The sequence below is a fragment of the Oncorhynchus kisutch genome, linkage group LG22, assembly GCF_002021735.2.
Source record: "Oncorhynchus kisutch isolate 150728-3 linkage group LG22, Okis_V2, whole genome shotgun sequence".
NCBI lineage: Eukaryota > Metazoa > Chordata > Actinopteri > Salmoniformes > Salmonidae > Oncorhynchus > Oncorhynchus kisutch.
In genome coordinates, this window is record NC_034195.2 from 40,490,684 (window position 1) to 40,505,530 (window position 14,847).

The 14,847-nt window shown below is 44.3% G+C and overlaps 1 protein-coding gene across 2 annotated transcripts in view; it reads left to right on the forward strand.

The window, feature by feature from the left end:
- Window positions 1-3,102, forward strand: part of LOC109867119 (cat eye syndrome critical region protein 2) — a 51,579-nt gene extending 48,477 nt beyond the window's left edge. For both annotated transcript variants that reach the window (XM_020456045.2, XM_031801699.1), the window contains one exon: window positions 182-3,102. The gene's annotated coding sequence lies outside the window, so the exon portion shown is untranslated. The remainder of the gene's footprint in view (window positions 1-181) is intronic.
- Window positions 3,103-14,847: the final 11,745 nt, after the last annotated feature.

Here is a 14,847-nt window from a genome sequence, read left to right on the forward strand (position 1 = left end):
GGTCCACATCAGACTGTGTGGAAGCCAGGAGATACTAAATGTTTTTGTTAATTAACGGTCAATTACTATGAGACCGACAGTTATTTGCTTGAAAGTCACCGGCTGACAAAATGTCATGGCTGCCACAGTCCTAGTTTCAATGATTGATATTCTTGTTTCATTTCTTTTCTCCACAATTCAGGTAAAGGACAAATGCAACAAAACCTTTACACAAATTGGTGCCTGCATATCATCCATGACGACAACCTGTGTGCTTGCCTGTGTCTCTCCTGTCTTAAGACTTTAAATGTGACTGCTGTCGGAACAATGATGTTCTCTGCTGCGGAGCGGTTCAAAATGGACTCTGTCCTCTGTCTGTGTTCAAGGGCACCAGTAAGTGGGGCTCCCACTGCTTCGGAGAAGAGATGTGCAGAGTGATACAGGCAATGGAGACACATTTATTGGAGTCTCTTTAGGGAATGAGTTCTTTGCCCCTGGGGATGTCTGCCTGCTTTGTGTGGAACCCTCACTGAGACTGCCTCTGCAGAGACATGGCCCTGTCTGTCTTCATGCCTGTGGACTCCCAGTCAAGTTCAGACTGTATAGCTGGTCCCTCCCTCTAGGCCTGGCCAGCAAGAACATCTGGAGACCCTGTTTCTCTGTCTGCAGGCTGGTTGCCTGTGTAAACGCAGGCTTTAAGTGGTCTATTGACATGGTCTGATTGTGGTGCTCTGTTTGACCTTTTTAAATTATTTTCTCACACACTGGATTTGTCTGGAGAAGGCTCTCCCCCTTGTCTATAGCTCTCTATGGACCTCCAGCCTGGTCTTCTCAGAGCCTCTCTATGGACAAAAGGAACTGGTGTGGTAAGAGGGGAGAGCACTGGTGTTACTTTGTGTTTTTTTTTTTCATTTTCGTCTCCAAATGTTTTTAGACTCAGGTGTAGAAAAGGAGGTACTTTGAGACTGTAGAGAAGCCGTCATCAGAACCCTGTCGACAGACACACACACACACATGCCTTGCAGTTGCCTTTGTTTCCTTCATGTTGAATGTATGTGTGAATGAGTTCGATATATGTAGATAGATGAACAGCACAGGAGCCCCGCCATGTGACGGGACAGAAGATGATGGAGGATTGCCTTTCGGAAAAAAGGAAACCGTTCTGAAAAGGGGAGCTTTCTGTCCATTTTCACCTCGACTAAAACACAGCTTTTTTGCTGTTCCTGTGTAATTATATGCATCCTTCAAGACTGCCTTCACTATGAGAATGTATTTTATTTCAGACCTGCAGAGAGCCTTCTCTGCTATGCACTAGGGATAGTCTACAACTACTGGAATTTAGTGGCCTTGGATTCTTTGTTGGTGCTTGTTACCATGTGTATATATGAATATATATTAAGTATAACTCTTCACTGTAGGTGTCCTCTGTCACAAAAACTGGGGTCTTTTGTGGGTTGGTTCACCACACTTCCATGTGCCCAGCTGGTTGGCATATGCACATACACACAAAGTGAACAAGAGTTGGAATCAACAATTGATGTATTTGTTTTTCTATATTCATGTTGTCACCCTTCCAGCCCAATTATTTTTATTTGTTTCAATGTCATGTATTGCATTCCATACATTTTGTTGAAAAATGTCACCTAAAATGGTAATCCTATTGTAGCTCATTTATTTGTGGTGTTTATTTTATTTGGAACGGTAAAGATTGTCCACAATCACACCCATGCGTGATTATTTCTTTACGTTAGTGCTTCCTCCTCCCCAATTCAATGAACTTAATATGTCCTCAGGGTGTACAGTTCTATACGGGTATTTTAATGAATTATTTGAAGAAGAAGCACCAGAAGAAAACATGACTGGAATAGCGACAAATTAATTAACCTAATTTTGTGACAACTGATAAACCAATATTGTTTTTGCAAGGTTCTGTTATTTTTGGTCCTCTTTGTGACAATGGCGGTCTTGCTTACTGTCAACCCATTTGATTTCTGTTTGGGTTTTGTTTTTCATTTTAATATTGTAGCTTTTGTCATTGCCACCATGCATCGGCGAGTGATGCGTCTATCAACAATTTATCTGTGTGAATTGAACTCTTCCCCATCTTAAATCCATGTTGCACCTGTGAACCTCACAGGTATAGCGATGACAACAAATGAATCTACCTCATAGCCAGTCCTCTGGCATCCACTAAGTCCCTCTACTCAGTCATTCACTCACTCAGACCCCAGCACACACATGGCCTTGTATTACTTTGCTACAAAAGCTCATGACTATGTATACTCTTCCCTTCCATGAGACCTTTGATTGTAAGGTTACTTTTGTCACTAGGGGGTGTGGTGAATGATTGGGCATATGTCTGAGGACGACAGAAAAGGGCTCTTTTTATATATGATCTCGTCTTACCAGCTGTATGGATTGCATGCCTTCCTGCCACAGGTGAGTCTAGACAACCTGAGCCCTGTGTTTCTATTGAATACGTGTTAGACAGCATAGAGCTGGCAGCGTAGTCCCCTCATTGATAGACATCTATGGCATTAAAAGGAAATGTGCTCAAGGAGGGATGAATATAGGAAAATACTAGCTGTGAGACAAAATGTGTCCCACGATTCTGTACAAGGATGTATTGCCGTTTTACTTACTAGGGAATTTTCATTTTTAGTATTAGCTAGATGAGGTCTTCTCAGAGGTAGTGTGTTCACTTGCGCTGTCCATGTATGAAGGACAGTGGAGTTGTAAATGGTCTGTGAGGTTGTGATACTGTTATGCAGCTTTGTTGTCTCTGATTGTGTTGACTGCACAAGACATGGAAGTCTGTATGCCTCTACTCTGCTGTCATCCAGTTTGTCTGCACTAGTAAAATGTCTAGATTGGATTAAATGTGAATCATATTTATTTGCTCTTTTACATTTTGTACATGTTTTAACTTGTTTTTAATATACATGTGATGTCTGGTTGTTTTAAGCAGTAGACATTTACCTCCGTAGCATGGCGGCATCAAAAAGGCCCCGTATGTTCCAGTTTTATGTTCACAAGTTTTTAAGACATAGATTATTTTGGAAATAGACAACGTATTTTCTATACTGTACATTTCTTAGAATAAATCACTTTTCCTGATTTTAAGTATGTTGCTTGTTCTCTTTTCTTTGGTACGGATTGGTGAGCTGGGGGTTAGGTGATGTCACTGATAGATGCTTGGGCCTTTTCAAAGTAAGTTTATTGTCAAGGAGCAGCCGAACTGTCTGCCTGATGGAGCTATTATTCCTGATATCGTTTGTCATCTGACGTCCAACTGTAATCTGCACAGCCGGTAATAGACACTTGTGTTCTCCGGCGTCCGGCTCGTACATAGAACATCCATTTAGGCTGCAAAGGTGTCCGTTTTCCTCATAGATTTTAGTGAAAATTTGGAAAATGATGCATACTGTCTTAATAAAACACAATTTTTCACCACCTTGCTAGTGGCTAATGCTTCTTCCAGATGTTGGGTATCGTGTTCAGCCAATCACATTGAAGTCTGTTTACCCATGGTCTGAACCTGGTTTTAATGTCTATGGTCTGAACCAATGATTTTACATATACACTAGATGACTGAAGGGTTGCTGTTTTGAAACCACCGCGCCTCCATCTTGGCATTCCCCCACTATTGTAATTGTTTTTATTTTGGATGCTATAGAAATTCATATTTAGTTTTGCCATGTTTATTCTATTACAAACACCTTAATGCATACTTGTAAATTATGTGAGCTAAACCGGGGTTTCCCAAACTGTCCTAGCCCCCCCCCCCCCCCCCCCCCCCCAAGCTAGCACTACACAGCTGATTTTTAAAAATCAAAGCTTGAGTTGGTAATTTCAATCCGCTGTATAGCGCTTGGGCAAACACCAAAACGTGCTCCCAGAGGGGGCCCCAGGACCAAGTATGGGAAACCCTGCTTTGGAGGACTGCTTCTTCTGGGGAGTGCCAATATGGCCAACCGGTGCCTTCAAAGACTCTCATTGGCCAATGCATAACATCAGCATAATTGGTCTGGAAGTAGCATTAGCCACTAGCATGGAACCTGTATGTAGGCCTACACTGGACATCGCTGAAGAAATGGCCTTTCCACCTGCCACTATACCTGCTTGTCATATCACATGAAGTATAAACTCAGCAAAAAAAATGTCCTCACTGTCAACTGCGTTTATTTTCAGCAAACTTAACGTGTAAATATTTGTATGAACATAACAAGATTCAACAATTTGATACATAAACTGAAGTTCCACAGACGTGACTAACAGAAATTGAATAATGTGTCCCTGAACAAAGGGGGGGGTCAAAATCAAAAGTGACAGTCAGTATCTGGTGTGCCAATACAGTTGCATTAAGTAATGCAATGCATCTCCTCATGGACTGCACCAGATTTGGCAGTTCTTGCTGTGAGATGTTACCCCACTCTTCCACCAAGGCACCTGCAAGTTCCTGGACATTTACTGGGGGGAATGGCCCTAGCTCTAACCCTCCGATCCAACAGGTCCCAGACGTGCTCAGAACACTGACATTCCTGTCTTGCAGGAAATCACGCACAGAATGAGCAGTATCGCTGGTGGCATTGTCATGCTGGAGGGTCATGTCAGGATGAGCCTGCAGGAAGGGTACCACACGAGGGAGGAGGATGTCTTCCCTGTAACGCACAGCATTGAGATTTCCTGCTGTGACACACCGCCCCAGACCATGACGGACCCTCCAGCTCCAAATCGATCCCTCTTCAGAGTACAGGCCTCGGTGTAACGCTCATTCCTTCGACGATAAACGCAAATCCGACCATCACACCTGGTGAGACAAAACCACGACTCATCAGTGAAGAGCACTTTTAGCCAGTCCTGTCTGGTCCAGCGACGGTGGGTTTGTGCCCATAGGCGACGTTGTTGCCGGTGATATCTGGTGAGGACCTGCCTTACAACAGGCCTACAAGCCCTCAGTCCAGCCTCTCTCAGCCTATTGCGGACAGTCTGGGCACTGATGGAGGGGGATTGTGCGTTCCTGGTGTAACTCAGGCAGTTGTTGCCATCCTGTACCTGTCCCGCACATGTGATGTTCGCATGTACCGATCCTGTGCAGGTGTTGTTACACGTGGTCTGCCACTGCAAGGATGATCATCTGTCCGTCCTGTCTCGCTGTCTTAGACGTCTCACAGTCGTCTCTCTTTTGACGACTTCTGTAACCGTAATAGCCTTGGTTTCATGCATGTTAACATTAGAAGCCTCCTCCCTAAGTTTGTTCTATTCACTGCTTTAGCACACTCTGCCAACCCGGATGTTCTAGCTGTGTCTGAATCCTGGCTTAGGAAGACCACCAAAAACTCAGACATTTTAATTCCAAACTACAACATTTTCAGACAAGATAGAACTGCCAAAGGGGGCGGTGTTGCAATCTACTGCAAAGATAGCCTGCAGAGTTCTGTCCTACTATCCAGGTCTGTACCCAAACAATTTGAACTTCTACTTTTAAAAATCCACCTCTCTAAAAACAAGTCTCTCACCGTTGCCGCCTGCTATAGACCACCCTCTGCCCCCAGCTGTGCTCTGGACACCATATGTGAACTGATTGCCCCCCATCTATCTTCAGAGTTCGTGCTGCTAGGCGACCTAAACTGGAACATGCTTAACACCCCAGCCATCCTACAATCTAAACTTGATGCCCTCAATCTCACACAAATAATCAATGAACCTACCAGGTACCTCCCCAAAACCTTAAACACGGGCACCCTCATAGATATCATCCTAACCAACTTCCCCTCTAAATACACCTCTGCTGTCTTCAACCAAGATCTCAGCGATCACTGCCTCATTGCCTGCATCCGTAATGGGTCAGCGGTCAAACGACCTCCACTCATCACTGTAAAACGCTCCCTGAAACACTTCTGCGAGCAGGCCTTTCTAATCGACCTGGCCGGGGTATCCTGGAAGGATATTGATCTCATCCCGTCAGTAGAGGATGCCTGGATATTTTTTTTAAATGCCTTCCTAACCATCTTAAATAAACATGCCCCACTCAAGAAATTTAGAACCAGGAACAGATATAGCCCTTGGTTCTCCCCAGACCTGACTGCCCTTAACCAACACAAAAACATCCTATGGCGTTCTGCATTAGCATCGAACAGCCCCCGTGATATGCAGCTGTTCAGGGAAGCTAGAAATCATTATACACAGGCAGTTAGAAAAGCTAAGGCTAGCTTTTTCAAGCAGAAATTTGCTTCCTGCAACACTAACTCAAAAAAGTTCTGGGACACTGTAAAGTCCATGGAGAATAAGAACACCTCCTCCCAGCTGCCCACTGCACTGAAGATAGGAAACACTGTCACCACTGATAAATCCACCATAATTGAGAATTTCAATAAGCATTTTTCTACGGCTGGCCATGCTTTCCACCTGGCTACTCCTACCCCGGACAACAGCACTGCACCCCCAACAGCAACTCGCCCAAGCCTTCCCCATTTCTCCTTCTCCCAAATCCATTCAGCTGATGTTCTGAAAGAGCTGCAAAATCTGGACCCCTACAAATCAGCCGGGCTAGACAATCTGGACCCTTTCTTTCTAAAATTATCTGCCGAAATTGTTGCCACCCCTATTACTAGCCTGTTCAACCTCTCTTTCGTGTCGTCTGAGATTCCCAAAGATTGGAAAGCAGCTGCGGTCATCCCCCTCTTCAAAGGGGGGGACACTCTTGACCCAAACTGCTACAGACCTATATCTATCCTACCGTGCCTTTCTAAGGTCTTCGAAAGCCAAGTCAACAAACAGATTACCGACCATTTCGAATCTCACCATACCTTCTCTGCTATGCAATCTGGTTTCAGAGCTGGTCATGGGTGCACCTCAGCCACGCTCAAGGTCCTAAACGATATCTTAACCGCCATCGATAAGAAACATTACTGTGCAGCCGTATTCATTGATCTGGCCAAGGCTTTCGACTCTGTCAATCACCATATCCTCATCGGCAGACTCGACAGCCTTGGTTTCTCAAATGATTGCCTCGCCTGGTTCACCAACTACTTCTCTGATAGAGTTCAGTGTGTCAAATCGGAGGGTCTGCTGTCCGGACCTCTGGCAGTCTCTATGGGGGTGCCACAGGGTTCAATTCTTGGACCGACTCTCTTCTCTGTATACATCAATGAGGTCGCTCTTGCTGCTGGTGAGTCCCTGATCCACCTCTACGCAGACGACACCATTCTGTATACTTCCGGCCCTTCTTTGGACACTGTGTTAACAACCCTCCAGGCAAGCTTCAATGCCATACAACTCTCCTTCCGTGGCCTCCAATTGCTCTTAAATACAAGTAAAACTAAATGCATGCCCTTCAACCGATCGCTACCTGCACCTACCCGCCTGTCCAACATCACTACTCTGGACGGCTCTGACTTAGAATACGTGGACAACTACAAATACTTAGGTGTCTGGTTAGACTGTAAACTCTCCTTCCAGACCCATATCAAACATCTCCAATCCAAAGTAAAATCTAGAATTGGCTTCCTATTTCGCAACAAAGCATCCTTCACTCATGCTGCCAAACATACCCTTGTAAAACTGACCATCCTACCAATCCTCGACTTTGGCGATGTCATTTACATAATAGCCTCCAATACCCTACTCAACAAATTGGATGCAGTCTATCACAGTGCAATCCGTTTTATCACCAAAGCCCCATATACTACCCACCATTGCGACCTGTACGCTCTCGTTGGCTGGCCCTCGCTTCATACTCGTCGCCAAACCCACTGGCTCCATGTCATCTACAAGACCCTGCTAGGTAAAGTCCCCCCTTATCTCAGCTCGCTGGTCACCATAGCATCTCCCACCTGTAGCACACGCTCCAGAAGGTATATCTCTCTAGTCACCCCCAAAACCAATTCTTTCTTTGGCCGCCTCTCCTTCCAGTTCTCTGCTGCCAATGACTGGAACGAACTACAAAAATCTCTGAAACTGGAAACACTTATCTCCCTCACTAGCTTTAAGCACCAACTGTCAGAGCAGCTCACAGATTACTGCACCTGTACATAGCCCACCTATAATTTAGCCCAAACAACTACCTCTTTCCCAACTGTATTTAATTTTTATTTATTTATTTATTTTGCTCCTTTGCACCCCATTATTTTTTTATTTCTACTTTGCACATTCTTCCATTGCAAAACTATCATTCCAGTATTTTACTTGCTATATTGTATTTACTTTGCCATCATGGCCTTTTTTGCCTTTACCTCCCTTCTCACCTCATTTGCTCACATTGTATATAGACTTGTTTATACTGCATTATTGACTGTATGTTTGTTTTTACTCCATGTGTAACTCTGTGTCGTTTTATCTGTCGAACTGCTTTGCTTTATCTTGGCCAGGTCGCAATTGTAAATGAGAACTTGTTCTCAACTTGCCTACCTGGTTAAATAAAGGTAAAATAAAAAATAAATAAATAAATAAACAGTACAGACATTGCCCTGCAGTCCTCATGCCTCCTTGCAGCATGCCTAAGGCACGTTCACACAGATGAGCAGGGACCCTGGGCATCTTTCTTTTGGTGTTTTTCAGAGTCCGTAGAAAGGCCTCTTTTTAGTGTCCTAAGTTTTCATAACTGTGGCCTTAATTGCCTACAGTCTGTAAGCTGTTAGTGTCTTAACGACCGTTCCACAGGTGCATGTTCATTAATTGTTTATGGCATGGGAAATAGTGTTTAAACCCTTTACAATGAAGACCTGTGAAGTTATTTGGATTTTTACAAATTATCTCCGAAGACAGGGTCCTGATATTTAAAATTAAAAAAAAATATATATACACACACACCCCCACAAGCTGATCCAATTGAATAGGTAAGCTATGGGTAGTCTGATTTTGCTGTTGGTTAAAAGTGCTTTTTGGCTTAGCAAAATTTTATCTGGACAATTTTTCATTGGATATTGTTGTTGGTGAAATTTGTATAACCAAAAGTACTGGGCTCAGCTCTGCCTGGCTCTCATTTGGCAGCCTAATTTAACACCTGCTAAGTCACATACGAGAACTGGCATGTGTAGTGTCAGCAGAGATGAAAGAGGAAGCAAGACATTACAATCTTAAAAAAGAACAAAAACCATTTGAGTAGAGGGAAAGTCCATGAACTAAGTAGACCAAACCCAGCAGCAATAGAGCTCATCAGCATGTAGGCTGAAAAAAAAAACATTAAAAACATATTTACAAAAAAAAAAAATTGGGTGGGGAAAATCAGCTTTAATATTGCAAATTGTGTGGCTTCCATCAATGTAACTGTCTGCATCATTTCCAAACCTCATATTTATTTTGTAAATACAGTGCATTTGGGAAGTATTCAGAACCCTTGACTTTTTCCATAATTTGTTACTTTACGGCCTTATTCTAAAATTGATTAAATGGTATTTTTCCCTCAATCTACACACAATACTCCATAATGACAAAGCAAAAACAGGTTACTCAGTAGTTTATTGAAGCAACTTTGGCAGCGATTACAGCCTTGAGTATTCTTGGGGATGAAACTACAAGCTTTGCACTTGGGGATTTGGGGATTTTCTCCCAATTTTCTCTGCAGATCCTTTCAAGAGCTGTCAGGATGGATGGGGACCGTTGCTGCACAGCTATTTTCAGGTCTCCAGAGATGTTTGATCAGGTTCATGTCCGGACTCTGGCTAGGCCACTCAAGGACATTCAGAGACCTGTCCCATAGCCACGTTTGTGCTGTATTAGCTGTGTGCTTAGAGTCGTTGTCCTGTTGGAAGGTGAACGTACGCCCCAGTCTGAGGTCCTGAGCGCTCTGGAACAGGTTTTCATCAAGGGTCTCTCTGTACTTTTGTTCCGTTCATCTTTCCTTCGATCCTGACTAGTCTCCCAGTCCCTGCCACTGAAAACATCCCCACAGCATGATGCTGCCACCACCATGCTTCACTGTAGGGATGGTGCCAGATTTCCTCCAGATGTGAAGCTTGGCTTTTAGGCCAAGAGTTCAATCTTGGTTTCATCAGACAAGAACATTTTGTTTCTCATGGTCTAAGAGTTCTTTAGGTGACTTTTGGCAAATTACAAGAAGGCTGTCATGCCTTTTACTGAGGAGTGGCTTCCGTCTGTCCACTCTACCATAAAGACCTGATTGGTAGAGTGCTGCGGAGATGGTTGTCCTTCTGGAAGGTTCCCCCCTCGCCACAGAGGAACTCTGGAGCTCTGTCAGAGTGGGCATCGGGTTCTTCGTCACCTCCCTGACCAAGGCCCTTCTCCCTCGATTGCTCAGTTTGCCCGGGCAGCCAGCTCCAGGAATAGTTTTGGTGGTTCCAAACTTCTCCCATTTAAGAATAATGGAGGCCACTGTTTTCTTGGGGACCTTCAATGCAGCAGAAATGGTTTAGTACCCTTCCTCAGATCTGTGCCTCGATACATCTGTCTCGGGGCTCTACGGACAATTCCTTCCACCTCAAGGCTTGGTTTTTGCTCTGAGGTACTGTCAACTGTGGGCCCTTATATAGGCAGGTGTGTGCCTTTCCAAATATTGTCCAGTCAATTGAATTTACAACAGGTGGACTCCAAGTTGTAGAAACATCTCAAGCATGATCAATGGAAACATTACTTTTTAAAATAAATTTGCAAAAATGTCATTATGGGTTATTGTGTGTAGATTGATGAGTAAAACAATTCATTGAATCTACTTCAGAATAAGGCTGTAACGTAACAAAATATGAAAAGGTCAAGGGGTCTGAATAAGTTCCGAATGCACTGTGTGTATATGTGTCAGTGGATAATAATGGCTGGAATGGAGTAAATGGAATGGAATTGAACGTAGTTACCATGTGGTTGATTCCATTCCATTGATCCCATTCTGTTATCATGAGCTGTCCTTCTCTAGCGAGATAACTTGTAGCAGTTATGTTTCGAATTGGTGATGTAGTTAGTGTAATGGTTTTCCTCTTCGTCTGAAGAGGAGAGGCGAGAAGGATCGGAGGACCAATATGCGGCGTGGTAAGTGTCCATGATTGTTTATTAAACACATAAACTGAACACTCTATACAAAACAATAAACGTACCGTGAATAAAGAAAACAGTACCGTGTGGTGTAAAACACAGACACGGAAACAATCACCCACAAACCCCAACACAAAACAAGCTACCTAAATATGGTTCCCAATCAGAGACAATGACTAACACCTGCCTCTGATTGAGAACCATATCAGGCCATACATAGAAACGGACAAACTAGACACCCAACATAGAATGCCCACCCAGCTCACGTCCTGACCAACACTAAAACAAGGAAAACACAACAGAACTATGGTCAGAACGTGACAGTCTGTCATTGTGTTATAACTTCTGCTGAAATGCCACGCTCTCTCTCCTCGGGCAACAGCCCATTCGCACTGGCACACACCACACAGCACCACAGACATGCACTGAAAGCATAGCCGCCAGAAGTAGTTTGGGGGTGCTGCTATTTTTTTCTTCGGGGGGTTTCCTGCGCCCCAAATTAATTCCGGCAGATATTATATATTTTTAAAATGTATTTAACCTTTATTTAACTAGACAAATCAGTTAAGAACAAATTCTCATTTACAATGACGGCCTACCCCGGCCAAACCCGGATGACGCTGGGCCAATTATGCACCGCCCTACACTCAAAAAAATTAGGGGTTCAACAAGGGTTCTTCTAAGATCCTCAAAGTCCTTCGAAGATCCTTTGGATTCTTGGCACTGAAAATTCCCCCCAAAGGTTTCTTCCAAGAACCCGAGGTGGGGTTCATCGAGGAACCTCCTTAGTTGGTGGGGGTTCTTGCAGGAACCTAACTGCCCGATTGAAACATTTTGATTTGAAAGAACAGCAGGTGGCAGGCACTTAACTGAAAATTGTAAGGTTTGTCCCTTGAATGATCTAAATTTATATTGTTTCATGATGATACCATCTATCTTTTCATATTTGTGCCAATCTTTCTAAAACAGAAAATTAACACAATTCAATGTATACCAATCAACAAAGAGGTAAGAGTATGTAGGCTATAAGAATATGTTGAAGGCTATATGTATTGCGAGCAGATGACTGAACTGCTCACTTTTGTGTCTGTGTCTGCAGGGATACAGACAAGGAGGCATACAAAGGTACAGTTGAAGTCGGAAATGTACATACACCTTAGCCAAATACATTTAAACTCAGTTTTTCACAATTCCTGACATTTAATCCTTGTAAAAGTTAGGATCACCACTTTATTTTAAGAATGTGAAATGTCAGAATAACAGTAGAGAGAATGATTTCAGCTTTGATTTCTTTCATCACATTCCCAGTGGGTCAGAAGTTTACATACACTCAATTAGTATATGGTAGCATTGCCTTAAATTGTTTAACTTAGGTCAAATGTTTCAGGTAGCCTTCCAAAAGCTTCCGACAATAACTTGGGTGAATTTTGTCCCATTCCTCCTGACAAAGCTGGTGTAACTGAGTCAGGCTTGTAGGCCTACTTGCTCATGCACGCTTTTTCAGTTCTGCCCACAAATTTTCTATAGGATTGAGGTCAGGGCTTTGTGGTGGCCACTCCAATACCTTGACTTAAGCCATTTTGCCACAACTTTGGAAGTATGCTTGGGGTCATTGTCCAAGCTTTAACTTCCTGACTGATGACTTGAGATGTTGCTTCAATATATCTACATAATTTTCCCGCCTATTTTGTGAAGTGCACCAGTCCCTCTTGCAATAAAGCACCCCCACAACATGATGCTGCCATCCCCGTGCTTCACGGTTGGGATGGTGTTCTTCGGCTTGCAAGCCTCCCCATTTTTCCTCCAAACATAACGATGGTCATTATGGCCAAACAGTTCTATTATTTGTTTCATCAGACCAGAGGACGTTTCTCCAAAAGTACGATCTTTGTCCCCATGTGCAGTTACAAACTGTAGTCTGGCTTTTTTTATGGCGGTTTTGGAGCAGTGGCTTCTTCCTTGCTGAGCGGCCTTTCATGTAATGTCGATATAGGACTCGTTTTACTGTGGATATAGATACTTTTGTACCTGTTTCCTCCAGCATCTTCACAAGGTCCTTTGCTGTTATTCTGGGATTGATTTGCACTTTTTGCACCAAAGTACGCTCATCTCTAGGAGACAGAACGCGTCTCCTTACTGAGCTGTATGACGGCTGCGTGGTCCCATGGTGTTTATACTTGCATACTATTGTTTGTACAGATGAACATGGTACCTGGAAATTTGCCACCAAGGATGAACCAGACTTGTGGAGGTCTACAATTTTTTTCTGAGGCCTTGGCTGATTTCTTTTGATATTCCCATGATGTCAAGCAAAGAGGCACTGAGTTTGAAGGTAGGCCTTGAAATACACTGCTCAAAAAAATAAAGGGAACACAACACAATGTAACTCCAAGTCAATCACACTTCTGTGAAATCAAACTGTCCACTTAGGAAGCAACACTGATTGACAATAAATTTCACATGCTGTTGTGCAAATGGAATAGACAACAGGTGTAAATTATAGGCAATTAGCAAGACACCCCCAATAAAGGAGTGGTTCTGCAGGTGGGGACCACAGACCACTTCTCAGTTCCTATGCTTCCTGGCTGATGTTTTGGTCAATTTGAATGCTAGCGGTGCTTTCACTCTAGTGGTAGCATGTGACGGAGTCTACAACCCACACAAGTGGCTCAGGTAGTGCAGCTATTCCAGGATGGCACATCAATGCGAGCTGTGGCAAGAAGGTTTGCTGTGTCTGTCAGCGTAGCGTCCAGAGCATGGAGGCGCTACCAGGAGACAGGCCAGTACATCAGGAGACGTGGAGAGGGCCGTAGGAGGGCAACAACCCAGCAGCAGGACCGCTTATCTCCGCCTTTGCAAGGAGGAGCAGGAGGAGCACTGCCAGAGCCCTGCAAAATGACCTCCAGCAGGCCACAAATGTGCATGTGTCTGCTCAAACGGTCAGAAACAGACTCCATGAGGGTGGTATATGAGGGCCCGATGTCCACAGGTGGGGGTTGTGCTTACAGCCCAACACCGTGCAGGACGTTTGGCATTTGCCAGAGAACACCAAGATTGGCAAATTAGCCACTGGCGCCCTGTGCTCTTCACAGATGAAAGCAGGTTCACACTGAGCACATGTGACAGACGTGACAGTCTGGAGACGCCGTGGAGAACGTTCTTCTGCCTGCAACATCCTCCAGCATGACCGGTTTGGCGGTGGGTCAGTCATGGTGTGGGGTGGCATTTCTATGGGGGGCCGCTCCATGTGCTCGCCAGAGGTAGCCTGACTGCCATTAGGTACCGAGATGAGATCCTCAGACCCCTTGTGAGACCATATGCTGGTGCGGTTGGCCCTGGGTTCCTCCTGGGTTCCTCCTAATGCAAGACAATGCTAGACCTCATGTGGCTGGAGTGTGTCAGCAGTTCCTGCAAGAGGAAGGCACTGATGCTATGGACTGGCCCGCCCGTTCCCCAGGCCTGAATCCAATTGAGCACATCTGGGACATCATGTCTCGCTCCATCCACCAACGCCACGTTGCACCACAGACTGTCCAGGAGTTGGCGGATGCTTTAGTCCAGGTCTGGGAGGAGATCCCTCAGGAGACCATCCGCCACCTCATCAGGAGCATGCCCAGGCGTTGTAGGGAGGTCATACAGGCACGTGGAGGCCACACACACTACTGAGCCTCATTTTGACTTGTTTTAAGGACATTACATCAAAGTTGGATCAGCCTGTAGTGTGGTTTTCCACTTTAATTTTGAGTGTGACTCCAAATCCATACCTCCATGGGTTGATAAATTTGATTTCCATTGATCATTTTTGTGTGATTTTGTTGTCTGCACATTCAACAATGTAAAGATAAAAGTATTTAATAAGAATATTTCATTCATTCAGATCTGGGA